This window comes from Chiloscyllium punctatum, chromosome 8, assembly GCF_047496795.1.
Source record: "Chiloscyllium punctatum isolate Juve2018m chromosome 8, sChiPun1.3, whole genome shotgun sequence".
NCBI classification, from domain to species: domain Eukaryota; kingdom Metazoa; phylum Chordata; class Chondrichthyes; order Orectolobiformes; family Hemiscylliidae; genus Chiloscyllium; species Chiloscyllium punctatum.
This window is the reverse complement of record NC_092746.1, coordinates 65,908,656-65,924,588: the sequence shown is the minus strand read 5'-3', so window position 1 is coordinate 65,924,588 and position 15,933 is coordinate 65,908,656.

Genomic DNA, 15,933 nt, shown 5'->3' with positions numbered 1-15,933 from the left:
ACTAAAATTTGTGTAAACAACATCTACCACACTGCCCTCAAATAGTTTGGTTACTTTCTCAAAAAAATGTAATCAATTTTGTGAGATACGATTTCCCTTGCACACAGCCATGCTGACTATCCCTAATCAATCACACTGAATATGTTTTGTGACTTTGATAAGAAATGTTTCTGTACTTGGGCAGGGTTGAAACATGTTGGCAGGGTTTGAATTATGACCTTTAGCTGAAGGTAAATAAATATTTAAGAGGCAATAGCACATTCAAGAACTTTGATAAATAAAGGAAGTTGGAAACAGGATGGAAATTTGGAAGGATGCTTAGACCAAGGGCTGATGACTTTGAGGTTGGAGGGGTGATGACAGATTTGAAGAAAAGGGGCAGTATCCAAACAGAGAGGGAGATATAGAAGAACTGTAGGTGGGATGGGTTTGGTACAGTTGTGAATTGAGAAGGACATAAGAATGTGGTTTTATCTATAACTGATGTGATGGATGTGCTGTGGCCAGTTGAGGTGAGGTGAAAATAGAGGTATATTTCTTTATTATCTAATTTGATGCTGAGGATCATTCAGTTTTTATGCCAGAAATATATATTTGTTCAGTAGTTCCAAGATGCAATTGCTCATGATTTAAGTTACAAAATGAATCAATATTCAGCTGAGGGCAGAATCATTCTAGCCTCTTCATCAAGATGCCAGCCTCCCTTTTCCCACCTCCTTGGCCTCTCACCATCCCCCCCCATCCCCTAACACCACCACCACCACCACACATGAAACTTCACACCACCACCACAATCTTACCCGCATCTTGACTCGAGGGACTGCTTGTCCTGGCCACTGCTGCTGCAGGCGCTGTTGGGACCAAAGAAGGGCCAGCAGCTCTCTGAGCTGAGGAATCCTCTCAAATAAGGGGCAAAGGTCCAGTCTCCAGCCAATTAACTCCTCAGAGCATTAGATGGCTTTTGGCAGTTGGCATCAGGGGATTGTGCTCCATGGATAGGCATCCTTTCACCCAAAAAGTCCTTTCCATATTTTATTTTTTCTTTGATTTGAAATGTGATTGACGAAATAAAAAGAGAACCTCTGGTAACGTATGGCAGCTAAAATGATCATGAGAATGGTTCATGAGCTGTGGATCAGATTCTGCTGCGATTCTGATGATGTGACATTGTAACTAACTCACAGGTAGACTGTGAACACTGCTGGCTCTACACTCGATGCCATAATTTGTTTCTAAAGCCATTTTTTAGCATTTGTTTTGGAGTAAACCTCATTGTATTCAGTTTTATCAGAGATACAGTTCAATCAATGTAATCAAATCAATATTGTTTAAGAGAGAACAAGCAAAATATATTACTACCCAGCTCATCATGTGGAGCATTAAGTTAGGAGCATTGAGTTTACACAGGAGAACTGAAAGGGGATTTGGCAGATTTGATTTACGAGTGACATTGGAACACAACATGCTTTTGTTAATTTACCAGAATCACTTGAAAAGCTTTGAATTATTGTTGATTCTTCATGGGGACCAAAATGGGAACATTGATGTCAAGCCACTGTAATCTTATTATGTATTCACTTATGTTAAAGGAAAATCTGCAACTTTTTAAAATGTAAGAAACTACAAGTGTATAGTTCAATAATTCAGTAAGTGTAAAATTTTCAGTATAAACTGCATGGTTCTTGAAATTAAGACCACTGTCAAACTCTTTGTTCCTGGTTCAGAATCTTTGGGTTGAATCTTACTTTATTATGGAAAACTCTGAGTTGCATCAGGTTTTTTGGAAGGTTTCTCACTGCGAAACCTAGCAAGCTTTCTCCCCTTTACAAAACTTGCTGCTTTAATTGGTGTCTCTCATGTCTGTCCCATCTTACCATGTGCTGTCCCGGGAAAAGCTCATCACTCAGCAGATATCTACCCAAAGATTGGCATCCCTTATGCTCATGTTGTCTTTGAAAGGTTCCTGTGCACCTGGACAAGAGTTCAACACTGTTATCCCCTCGAGACTGATTACTAAACTTAGTGATCTCAGACTAAGTCCCACTCTCTGCAACTGCATTTTCAGTTTCCTGACCCACAGGCCACAATCAGTGAAGATTGGGAACAATATTTCATTGTCACTAAAACTCAACGCTGGAGTCCCCCCAGGGGTGCATACTCAGCCCCCTATTGTACTCATTGTATATCCATGACTGCATCATCAAATACCAGAGTAATGCCATTTACAAGTTTGCTGATGACACCACCATAGTCGGTCGAATCTCAGATGGCGACGAAACAGACTACAGACCTGAAAGACCTGGAAAAATGGTGCACTGAGAACAACCAAGCTCTCAATGTTGGCAAAACCAAGGAACCTGTTATTGACTTTCAGCAGGACGTTACTTATGCCCCCCCCACTACACATTAACAGCACAGAGGTGGAATGAGTGGAGACTGAGAAGCTCCTGAGAGCGTCATCAACAACAAGCTTTCTTGGACTCTTCATGTGGATGCACTGGTTACAAAGGCCAAACAATGTCTCCTCTTCCTCAGGCAGCTGAGGAAATTTGGCGTGACGGCGAATACCCTTGCCAACGTTTATAGGTATGCCATCAAGAGCATTCTGTCTGGATATATCACTATCTGGAATGGCAACTGTACCATTCAAGATCGGAGATGGTTACAAAGAATGGTGAACTCAGCCTCGACAATCACAAAGGCCCACCTCCCATCGATAGAATCCATCTACCAGGCCCGCTGTCAAAGAAGAGCCACCAGCATTCTCAAGGATCCATCTCACCCTGGCAATGTTTTTCTACAACCTCTACCATCGGGGAGAAGGTACAGAAGCCTGAACACACACACCAGCCGGTTTCATAACAGTTTCTATCCTACTGTTGTTGGAATGCTGAATAGACTTACAAACTCTAAACATTCGCCTGTATCTGTGTTTTTGTTTTTGCTGCTGTTCACCTATTGTTTACTATCTATGCTACTTAACTCTGTGATCTGCCTATATTGCTCACAAGACAAAGCTTTTCACTGTGCTTCGGCACACGTGACAATAAATTCAATTGACTGATGCCACTTACCGGCAAAATCATCGCACTGCGAGCACAAAACCATACAGTCCATGCCACTTAACTGGCATTGCTGACATCCCCTCGCACACAGAACCCCATTTGTCTCAGCCTAGTCACAGTTTAACCACTAGGCTACACACTTTACCTGGTCCTAGCTACATCCCATCTGAACACCCTGTAAGTCAGTGTTATTCTGTCTCCAATGCCTGCAACACACCCAAACTGTCATTGTCCAATGGAGAAACTTCACATCCAGGCAAGCAATTGGACAATCCCAAACAAAAATATGCACTTTACAGAGGAAAAAGGGAAAAGAAACCAAGTCAACATAGGCTGAAATGTGCCTTCACAATGCCAACCAGATTTCAACATCATCACCAAAAAAATGTTAGTCCAGAATTGTCTGCTGAAGCCAGCTCTCATCCACTGGAAACACATATCACTGAAGTTCTGTCTGACTTGTAGCACCCAGTGCAGCTGAGCTCTGACATGGACAGTGTCAGCTTCTCCTCCTCAAGGGAAGGAGCAGGAAATTTAGAGAATTAGCGACAATAATAGTTTGATTATTCAATCCTTTCATTTCTCTTTTCCTCCGAAGGTTCTGACTTCTTATCATGATAAAATTCCCCAGGCACCTGTTCAGCTTTGGTTCTTCACCCAAGGCATCATTCTTCATGAGTAAGCACAGGACTATCAGGCAGTTTGGCCATCAAGATATCACAGCAAAAAACACTGGCCTTACCTAATGTTTTCACATAGCCTGTAATCATATTATGTATACCCTTGTATCAGAGGAAAATCTACAATTTTTTAAATGAATGTTGCAACAGCAAATAAATGTGTATAGCGCAGTAATTCAATACGTTAAGTCTTAAGTCATTATTCTTTGTTATGAAATGCATGGATCTCAAAATGAAGACCAGTTCGCAAGCTTGATAGGATAGATGCTGCTCGTTGGATGTTGCCTGAACTGCTGTGCTCTTCCAGCACCACTAATCCAGAATTTGGTTTCCAGCATCTCTAGTTATTGTTTTTAACCACCTAGATGTTGAGAAGATGTTTCTGTTACTGGGGCAGTCTCAAACTTGGAAACATAATTGTAGATTAACAGAACACATTAAACTGAGTTTAAACAGAACACAGAAAACTGAGTTGCAAAGGAATGTCTTCTCACAGAGTGTTGTGAATGTTTGGAATTCTCTACCCCAGAGCAATGTGGAGGCTATATCACTAACAATTTTAAAGAGGAGATAGATAGATAGATTTTTGAAATAGCAGGGAATTGAGGGCTATGTGGAGCTCACACAAATAAGGGGCTCATGAGCCATGATCTTCTGGAATGGCAGGGATGACTTAAGGGGCTGAATGGCCTACTCCAGCTCCTGCTTATTGTTTTTACAAATAACCAAAGATCAGAAATCTCACCAGGAGTTTCCAGAAAGGAGGCAGGAGCAGGATAATTGCCAAATTAAATTATCCCGAGTCAAGTGACTGGGGCGACAATAACCTAAAGATGAAACACTGAACACGTGATGAGAGGGATCAGATGCCCATTGTATTGTCACTGAGCAATCTGAATGTTTTAACTTTTGAAATTCTAATTCCATCAATCAACCATTTTCTTCCTGATATTAAAGTTTATGATTGGAAAGAAGACTGAAAATTTAAAAAAAATTGGTTATACTTCTGAGAAAAGAATAGTAATTAGAATAGAAATTTATTATCACATGCACTGAACAAAACACTGAAAAGTTTTATAAGTTGCCCTAACACGATGCCCATATTAATGACCAAGGTCATATGTAATAATTCTAAGAAAGTAAAATGAAGACAAAGTTTAGCACAATTCAGTTAACAGCTCTGGACTTGGGAAAACTGATTAAGGAATGATGGAATATTTGGAAGATGCAGCGATGCGATCAGCATTCCTGGATGAGAACACCATTCCGGGACGAGAACTCCACGCCGAGACGAGAGCGCCATGCTGGGGTGAGAACGCCATCCCGGGATGAGAACACCATTTTGGTACGAGAACGCTGTCCCAGGATGAGAATGCCGTCCCAGGCTGAGAATGTCACACTGGGACGAGAGCACCATTCAAGGATGAGAAAGCCATTCTGGGACGAGAACTTCATTCCAAGATGAGAATGCCATCCCAGGCCGAGAACACCATTCGGAGACGAGAATACCATTCTGGGACGAGAATGCCACCCCTGGATGAGGATGTCACGTTGGGATGAGAACGCCATTCTGAGACAAGAATGCCATTCCAGGATGAGAACACCACGCCAGGCCACTGGAATATTGGGCCAAAGAAGTTCACCATGACGGGCCGAGACTGCCACTCCAGGATGATACCTTCCTGCCGGGCTGCTAGACTATCTGGAAGAAGACCCCAAGCCAGGACAAGAACATCACAGCGGGATGCCACCTCGTCACGCAGCTGGAAGCCACCTTGTCACTGGGCCAGGAGAAGCCTCCTGCCTTCATTAAAGAAGGTAAGATGAATCTTGATAATAACTCTCCTCATGGAACAGCCCCGCCAGCCCTGGTATCAGCCAAGGGAACCCCCACTGCACTCCCTCTATGGCAGAGTCATTCTCTCCTAGGTAAGGAGGGAAGTTCACTTAGAGAGAGAGAATGGGCGGAGAAAGCAAAAAGGTGGGAAGTGAGACAAGGAAGAGAGAGAGAAAGAAACAGGTATTGTATAATGATATGCAAGTAACAGGGTAAGGGAATACAGTTGACCTGGTAAAATAATCTAATTAAAAAGTAATCAAGTCACTACAATAGTTTTGAATTAAAACACTGGGGAACGAGTGTTTTGCATAAACCTAATGAGAAGCTCTTGACTAAGGATACTGGCAGAATTTATTAACTCATTTTAGTCAAGGCAGTCTTGAGATAGCGATTGAGTGATGTTGTCTCCTAACTTAAAAAAAATCAAATTATCAATTTTTATACAGTTGATTGTTATCCAACAGCCATTGCTGGAAAGAGTGCATCGGATAAAGGTAGGATAAGGTATGGCAAAAGTGCCATAGGATTAAGTAACCTACTAAACTGACCTATTTCTGGACTTAGCTCTCTTTGTAATTTCCTTAGACTCTATTGTGGTGAAATCTTATTGCTTTGACATTTGGGAGTAAAAGTTCCTTTGAAGGCTACTTTTGAGGAATTGGATGAAACCTCTATTCACCCCACTTGAAAATCATTAACCCATTTAAAATAAAACAACTTAATTAAAATAATGAGCTAATGAACGTCACCCAAGTACGCTAATTTATTAAGAAAAGCTCACAAAGGAATTTCTGGCCACTGTGTTAATGGTGCATAATGCTCGGTAATAATTTGTTTGCTTGCTAGAGCTGTATCTGTTAATTCTTTATTCATAAATGCCAGTTACTGGCCCTAAAATGTGAATACTCTCTTGCGAAACTGAACATATTCGTATTTTTATATATTTGCCAAACTGGATACAATTAAAAATATCTATACATCAGACTTCATCTTAAAATGTTTAAATTCATATGTTATGTTCCCAGACCAGACCCACAAGGATGTTTCTGACCTGGTAAAGAATCAATAATTTTTTGATTAAAAATAAATCCCAGTTACTTACTGAGAGAAACAAAAGCCAACAAGGGTCCATGGTTTTCAAACAAGCATAATAAACTTTGCCATTTAAAAATAGTAAATTAAAACTATCTACAATATTTATCTTATACTCCAACATTCAGAATCAACCCCAGGTGGATAAGAATTAACAGGAAGAGTGTGGTAAAACACAGCACACAGAGCATCAAGTGATAAATGTGACCACAACTGATCCCATGGATGTATCAGCAACCCACAGACATGTGTTAGTAATCCTGTGGAGTCACACAAAATTCAATTACACTCCATCTTTCCCGAGTTATTTCAACTCCTAACTTCTGAAAATCCAGCATCTGAATTTCCCTCAAAAGCTGCTCTGATTCAGCCCACCCCAATGATTGCTCAACTCCCAGTGATTCAATCTCTTCTTCTGCTAACTCAAAGATGAGATTCTGTCCCAGTTGGTCCTCAGGGATGTGTTCTAACTTCCACTCATGGTCATAGTTTTTTTCATCACTTTTTGCAGAACGCATTACCAATGGGAAGCAGCACAAAGCCACTGATGTACTGCCACCTTCTCTCCTCCTGACAGCTCTGTCCCAGCCTGAACAGCTTCCAGGCCATTTCTGAACTCTTGGTCCCCGATTGTTAGAGGTACCTCTGAGCCTGGTTCCTCAGATTTGGAGACACTGGTGTTGGACTGGGGTGCACAAAGTTAAAAATCACACAACACCAGGTTATAGTCCACAGGTTTATTTGGAAGCGCTAGCTTTCGGAGCACTGCTCCTTGAAGTAGCAGCACTCTGAAAGCTAATGCTTCCACATAAACCTGTTGGACTAATTCCTCAGAGTCTGCAAATAACTTTTTGTTATAGGCCCTCTTTGTGTTCTCTTTCTCTCATGGTATTCTTTTTTGGTGGTCTCTTTCCTTTTGTTAATGTTACCAAATCCCTTTCTCTCTCATGCCACACTAACATGCAAGTGCAGTTTTATTGTTAACTGTTTGAGGCATCAGCTTAAACTTAAACAAAACATACGCATCAATGCTACTGGTAGTATTGAACTGTGATTCCTAGTTTTTGATTCCCTCCACCCATAATACCAATTTTGTTTTATTTCTGTATGTGTATGCAGGTATTTAAAAGGTCATTAGAGTTTCAGCTATTAGAGCCATAGGTTGATAGCTCTTGGCTGTTTACTTTTGTTTAGAATTTATTCCTTTGTAATAAACAGTTGGTCTTATTAGGTATTGGAACCTGGTCAGTGTTTTCTATTAACCTAATTCTGTCAAACAGGTAAGTTATTGACTTTGCATACTTTCATAAAGTCATTAACCATTTTGGTGACTCCGGAACTAGTGAGGGTTGAGAATCAGCATGCTTTCCCTGGCTGGATCATAACAGTTGACATACAAATGGATACGATGCAGTGGCAGTGTCCATACCTTTGAGCCAGGAGGTCTAGGTTCAAATCCCAGAGGTGTGTCTTAACTTTTCTCTAAGCAAGTTGATTGGAAACTATCTACAACCAGATTCAGTGAGAGGCTAAGGAGAATAAATTGAACTTCTTCCATTGTTGCATCAGATTACCCATCAAACAGTAGTTTAAGAAATTACCCTCTTATTACCACAATAGGCCAAATTCTGTTCCAATTTGGAAAGGCTAGGCTTAGGCTCTCAGCATAATCTCATGCCAAGTTGATGTCAGGCTCGTCAATATTGAATGCAGACATTCTGGCAAGCTTTTTGATGCAGCATGCATTTATATCTGTGCAGGCATCAGTCTTCTTGTACAACTGCCCCATTGAAGCCCTCATCTAAGTCATCTGATGCCTGGCTAATGTACACTCTCACCTTCAAATGAACAGGCACCTACATTATCCTTCCTCCCTCCTCCGGGAGCATCAAACTAGTATGCTTTATTTACCCTACACCCATTCTGCCTCTAACATATTCTTTAAGTTGGTATGGTCAGTAATGGAACTAACTGCTGCAACTATGAAATCCAGTAGCGATATGTCTTCATCCTAATTGGTCTCTCCCTCTCCTACTCTGCCTGGGTAGTTTGCAGCTCTTGGGCATCTGGAAGGAAAAGAGGCTGTGGATAAGGTCATGGTGAAAGCACAGGAGAAACTAGGCTGTACGCGCTTGACAAGTCAGCAACTTCTCAATGAAAAGCAACTAAGTTGAGGCAGAAATGGGCTGAGAACAGGAGGATTAGGTATGCAAATAGTTTCATGCTCTATGGTTTAGCTCCACTGGTTAACGTGAATTTAGGAATGACCCTTCCCACAATGACCATACCATCTACTCCATAGTGGAAACATGAAGGGGTATCTCATCCACTCTGGTGGGTTCCTGCTGGCTCGGATTTTGAACCACCTTCTCCTGCAGGAGAGGGGAAAGACTGCCAGTGAGTGGTATGTAATCTGTTTCAATGTTGTGATTGGCATTGTTACATTGTTGGCGAAAGTGAGTACTGCAGATGCCAGAGATTAGAGTCTGGTGTAGTGCTGGAAAAGCACAGCAGGTCAGGCAGCATCCGAGGAGCAGGAAAATCATAGTTGCATTATTGGCAGCATGCGGGTGTGATGTTGGTTTGCAGAGCAGTGTGATGCCAACAGGCTGGGTTCTATTCCTATCAGACATATGTGTGTGAGACTTGCAGCAGTGCTGAGCATGTGACAGTGTACTATTAATACTGATTGACAGCTTGTTGCTGGGTGAGTAACAGGAGTGTCATGACTCAAGCAGACCCTTCGGTCTATATTCTCCTGGCATTGACCTCCACAGCTATCTGCCCCAATGCCTTCTCATAGTGTGTTTGGTAGGCCTCCTTCACCCTGGGAGTACAGAACGTGTCTCCTCCATGCTGCTTCTTCCACCAAGACTTCTGACGCTATACTTAAAAACCTGGTATCGTTGTGGTGGTTCTGTTTGCCGAGCTGGGAATTTGTGTTGCAGATATTTCAACCCTTGTCTAGGTGACATCCTCAGTGCTTGGGAGCCTCCTGTGAAGGGCTTCTGTGATCCTTCCTCCAGCATTTGTAGTGGTTTGAATCTGCCGCTTCCGGTTGTCAGTTCCAGCTGTCCGTTGCAGTGGCCGGTATATTGGGTCCAGGTCGATGTGCTTATTGATTGAATCTGTGGATGAGTGCCATGCCTCTAGGAATTCCCTGGCTGTTCTCTGTTTGGCTTGTCCTATAATAGTAGTGTTGTCCCAGTCGAATTCATGTTGCTTGTCATCTGCGTGTGTGGCTACTAAGGATAGCTGGTCGTGTCGTTTCGTGGCTAGCCAACTAGCGGCAGATTCAAACCACTACAAATGCCGGAGGAAAGATCACAGAAGCGCTTCACAGGAGGCTCCCAAGCACTGAGGATGTCACCTAGACAGGGGATGAAACGTTTGCAACACAAATTCCCAGCTCGGCGAACAGAACCACAACGAGCACCCAAGCTACAAATCTTTTCACAAACTTTGAACCTGGTATCGTGCCTTCCCGTAGTCAGCATTGATCTCTGTTTCCCAGCACAGATCTGGTTATGGAACTACATAATCCCAGCCTCTGCTCTGCAGCCACAATGAGAGGTGCAGGTTAGTTTTAAAACGTGCAGACTCCCTTAAAGAAATGTAAGTTACTTACAAAAGTGAGTCCCCCATTGAGGTGTGCAGTCAATGAACATGTGGGGCTTGCTGGCTGCAAGCACAATCATTATCCTTAGCAGGTTGCATGAAATTAGCTTGCTGCCACATTTACATCCTTAATCCTGATTGCCATGGCCTTTTTTCAGGAGTTGACCAGCCTGTCATTTGCTATTACTGTATTCCTATAATCTTAAGGATTCTAAAACTAGAAATTTAATATCTCTTAATTGCTACTTTGTAATTTTTGTATTATCTTGCTTTAGTTGAACAGAGGGTCCTGTTAGTTTTAAAACTGTCTCTTCGAAGACACTCAGCAATGCTCACTTTCAATGTGTTGCTTGAATTTTTTTTGTAGTAGATTGATAATACTGCAGTGTCACCATAGTCTTACCAGTCCATGGAGGCTGCTGTCTTATTAGAGAGAAGCGACTGATGGTGATTTAACCTGAGGGCCACCAGACCTCAGGTGAGGGAAGAGGTTGAGAAGGAGAGTCGTTCATGGTAACCTCAAACCAGTGATGGGAATGGAACCCACACTGTTGGTACCTGCAAGCCAATGATCCATCTAACTGAGCTAAATCAATTCCCAGATTGCTAATAATGTAATGGCATTTATATTGGAAGTTAGCATTTCCAACAGCTTTATTTATGGGATAACTTTTATTCCCAATCATGGTGATGAACTGTTTTTTCGTGTAGGCACTTGAAGGATTTTTCTTTTGTAAGCAGTGTTAACATTTAACTTTCCCCTTGGTCATTGTAATGCCTATTATGTTTTGGGAAAGTTGCTGTTTGCTAACTTACCTAGCATCTTCTGATGGACCGTCCAAGTTACATTAGATAGAAATAATCAAATTGATAATATATGGTAAATACATCAATTGACATATGAAACTTCTGGTGTGCAGGACATTCCAATTTGAGGATTTCCCATGTAGAAAGTTCTAGAAGCTCCCTGGTCTATGGTAAAGCACCCCGCATGGGTGTTATCATCTAACTGGATGCCTGTGACCAAATGGAATTATGGAACAGGCGTTGGCTATCTGTGATTACGAGATAATTGGATGAAATCTGTTTTTGATTTAGTTCCATCCCTCCCTTCCTCTCTACCTTTCCGTCACATTTTGGTGTCATTACATTGATCCTGATGGTCTTTGCACATCACTTCGTCATTTATTTGGAAGCATGGGGATTTAGTGATGGAAGATAAAGGAGATAAGAAAGTAACATGGATGATGAAGAAACAAACATATGGTTGTGTGTGCGAGCACTTCTAGATATAAAAGAAAACTGGATGAGAACTTGCCTGGGAGATATAAATACATGGGGAACAAGGAATCCCTATCTGGAGTTGTACCTTTGTGGATTCTGACCGATGACGGGACTGGTCTTCTCTGTTATTCTAACCTGATTAAATACTTGGCTGGCTTTGGTCAGGTCACACATGAAGGGAAAACCCAAATGGGTGAGGTTTAACACTGATGGAAATGAATCCCATCATGAATCTATTTTCATGCTTTACGCTATTCTAATTGCCTCCTGATTTATCCTATTAAGTTTAGCATCTATTTTCTGTGATTTAAATCTGAAGCACTGCTATGAATCATCATATCCTCTCCAGTTCCATTGCAGACCAGCAATAATGCAAATGATGTGGATATGAAATTTCACCATAATATTGCTTAATGTTCTGTGAAATGTAATGAGTGAATGTGAAGTAAATAGCTTGAACAGGTTTTGTTGACATACTTCAGTAATGTAATGTATGTAAATCCAGTAAATATAGAGCTATATGTTATACATTGCATTTGTTTGCTTGAATGCTTTACAATTTGAATGTTTTGTGTTGGTAAAACTACATTCAATATAGAGGTGATTGGTGAAATTATTAATTTATGTTGTTGTGCATGATCCTTTGGAAGTCAGAGTATCTGTTTCTAGTATTCTTTGGTAACGGTATGAATATTATGGACAGACACAGAAGAGCAATCATTACAGATAAAGAGTAACAGTTTTGTTTGGATTCCAGCTCAGGTAAAGAAATCTGGAACCACTGATCCTATAAAATGAGGAATTTGATTCTTGTATCTTGCATTAATGGAACATATTAGCATAATAGAATGTCTCCACGCAAACCAAATGAAAACATGAGCATTTGGGAGGGTGGGGGGAGGGGAGGGGAGGAGGTGGGAAGAATGATGATACTGATGGAGATGGGGCGATGGCGGAGTTGAATTGTCATTGGACAAGAAATCCAGAGAGGAGACAGTGAGGTCTGCAGATGTTGAAGATCAGAGTTGGGAGTGTGTTCATGGAAAAGCACAGCAGATCCGGCAGCATCCAACGAGCAAGAAAATCGACGTTTCGGGCTGGACCATGATTTTTGGAGCAAATTCTTGATGGCTCAAATCGTCAATTTTCCTGCTCTTCAGATGCTGCCTGACCTGCTGTGCTTTTCCAGCACCACACTCTCAACAAGGAATCCAGAGAGCCAGGTAAGGGGGGACCTGAGATAAAATCTCATCATGGTAGAAGGAGGAATTTGAATTTAAAAAAGATCTAAAATGAAAAGTCTGATGATGACTATGATTGTCGTAACAACCTATGTGGTTCACCAGTGCCTTTTAGGGAAGGTATACTGCTGTCCTCACCTGCTCTGGCCAACAAATGACTCTAGCAAGACCCATAGAAATGTGTTTGACTCTTAATTGTCCTTTGAAATGGAGTGGCAAACCACTCAGTTGAATCAAAATACTAAAACATTTCATCAGAGGAATTAAACTGGGCAAACCACTTGGCACTGACCTAGGCACTTGAAATGACAATGGCATACTCAGCCCTGTACACCCCATAAAGATTTTCTTTCCACCACCAGTGCTAAAACTGGAAGAGTTGTCTCACAAACTAGTAAAGCGACAGCCTGATATAATCATACTTACAGCATCACAAATGTCACTCAATGTCCCAGACATATCCCATTACCTTTCTCGGGTATTTCTGGTCCCTTTGGTAGGACAGACCCAACAGAGTTGGCAGCATATGATATACAGTTGAGATGGAATTGCTTTGGGAGTCCTCAACATTAATTCCACACCTCATGAAATCTCATGGCCTCAGGTCAGACACGTATAAGGAAACACCCTGCTTAATTACCATGTATCAACCCCCAAACAGTCCAACCCCAGCTGCTGAATCAGTACTCATCTGTGATAAGCACCACTTGGAAGAAATACTGTTGGGGCACAGGATATACTTTGAATGGAGAACTTTCAATGTCCATCACCAAGGGTGGCTCAGCAGCACCTATGCTGACTGAGCTGGTCAAGTCCTAAGGGATGTGGTAGCTAGACTGGGTTTGCATCAGGTGTTGAGGGAACCAACAAGAGAGAAAAGCATATTTCACCTCACCCTCAATCTGCTGGCTGCAGATGCATCTGTCCATGACTGTATCAGTAGGAGTGACCACTACACAGTTCTTGAGGAGATGAAGTCATTTACCATCATACTAAATAGGATAGTCTTCAAACAGTGGGAACGTTCATCAATGGCTGCACAATATTCAGTACCATTTGCTGCTCCTCAGTAACTGAAGCAGTTCAAGTTCAAATGCAGCAAGAGTTGGATAATATCCAGGTTTGATATGACAAATGGCAAATAATATTCATGCCACACAAGTGCTAAGCAATGATTATCTACAACAAGAGAGAATCTAACAATCACCCCTTGAGATTTAAATGCGATCACCTCCATTGAATCCCCCACTATCAACATCTTGGGGTTTACCATTGGCAAGAAACTTAACTGGACCCACCGCATAAACACAAGGTCTGTATTAGCAGGCCAGAGGCTAGGAAAACTGTGGTGAGTAGCTCACCTTCTGACTCCCCAAAGCCTGATCACCATCTACAAGGCACAACCCATGTCTGTGATGGAATACTTCCCATTTGTCTGGGTAAGAGCAACTCATGAAGCTTGTCACCCTTCAGGACAAAGCAGCCTATTTGATTGGCACCACATCCACAAGTGTTGACTATCTCCACCACTGATGCTCAGTAGCAGCGCTGTGTGCAATCTACAAGATGCATTGCAGAAATTTGCGAAGGTTCCTTAGACAGGACCTTCCAAACCCACCTCCACTCCTATCCACAAGGAGAAGGGCAGCAGGCACATGGGTATAGTGCAATTTACAAGTTTTTGTTCAGTCAATTATAATTCTGACTTAAAAATGTATCATAGTACCTTCAGTGTTGCTGGGTCAAAATTCTGGAACTCACTTCCAAACAGCATTATAGAATTACCCACAGAAAATGGGTGGCAGTGGTTCAAGAAGTCAGCTTTCTACCATCTTTTCCCGGGCAACTTGGGTCCAGTGGCCCAGTCAACGAAGCCTACATTCCATGAATTAGAGTCACAGGTCCTTCAGTCCAACTTGTCCGCGCTGACCAGATATCCTAAATTAATCTATTTCCATTTGCCAGCATTTGGTTCATATCCCTTTAAACCCTTCCTCTGATATGTTGGAATTGTACCAGCCTCCACTCACTTTGTCTGGCAGCTTTGGAGTTTCGGAGGCCGAGGGGTGACCTTCTTGAGGTTTATAAAATCAGAAGGGGTATGGATGGAGTGAATAGCCAAGGTCTTTTTCCTAGTGTAAGGGAGTCTAAAACTAGAGGGCATAGGTTTAAAGTGAGAGGGGAAAGATACGAAAGGGACCTAAGGAACAACCTTTTCGCACAGAGGGTGATGTGTGTATGGAATGAGCTTAATTGAAATAAAAATTACAAAAGTTGTCACAAGGTTATGGAGAAAGATCAAAGAGATAGGTTCTAAGGAGCATCCTAGCAGAGGAAAGACAGCTGGAGACATTTAGATGAACAGACTTCTTGAAGTCATTGCGGCCAATAGTGTGGTGAAGATCGTGGGAGATACCCCAGAACTCAGAGTTCAAATATCACAAAGGCTTGTAAAGCTGGAGGAGATAAAAAGAACTACAGATAGGCAAGGCATCTTGGACTGGTATGAAAATTGGTATCGTAAGAGAAGATTTGAACAGGAGCCAATATAGGTTAGCAGGCACCAGGGGATGCACTAAAATAGGAACGGGGGTAGGTCATTCAATCCTTTCAAGTCTGCTACAGCATTTTAAATCATGACCAATCATCTATACCAATGCAATTTTCCTGTACTATCCCCATATCCATTGATGTCTTTATTATGTAGAAATTTATCAATCTCTATTTTAAATATATTTAATCACTAAGCTTCCACAGCCCTCTAGGATAGAGATTCCTAATGATTCACTGCCTCTGAGATGCCTGCTTCTAGTCTAGTGAACTCTGCTGCACCTCTCCATACCAAATGACTCTTCCTTCACCCTCATTACCAGGAGTGATAAAGCACAGAGTGGGCATTGAACATTGCAATTTCTCCATTGTTTAAATCTGTGACTCCAATATCCATTCCAAGGAGAAAAGAACTGCAAAATGAACCTGAAAGCATGTGCAAGTGTTTCTAAGGGCGTTTATCTGATACATGTTAACTGCTCCCTGTCCAATAAGGATATTTGTTTTAAGATGTGTTGATAATCTCAAAGATATATAGGATCCTTTACAAAGTGCAGCAACAG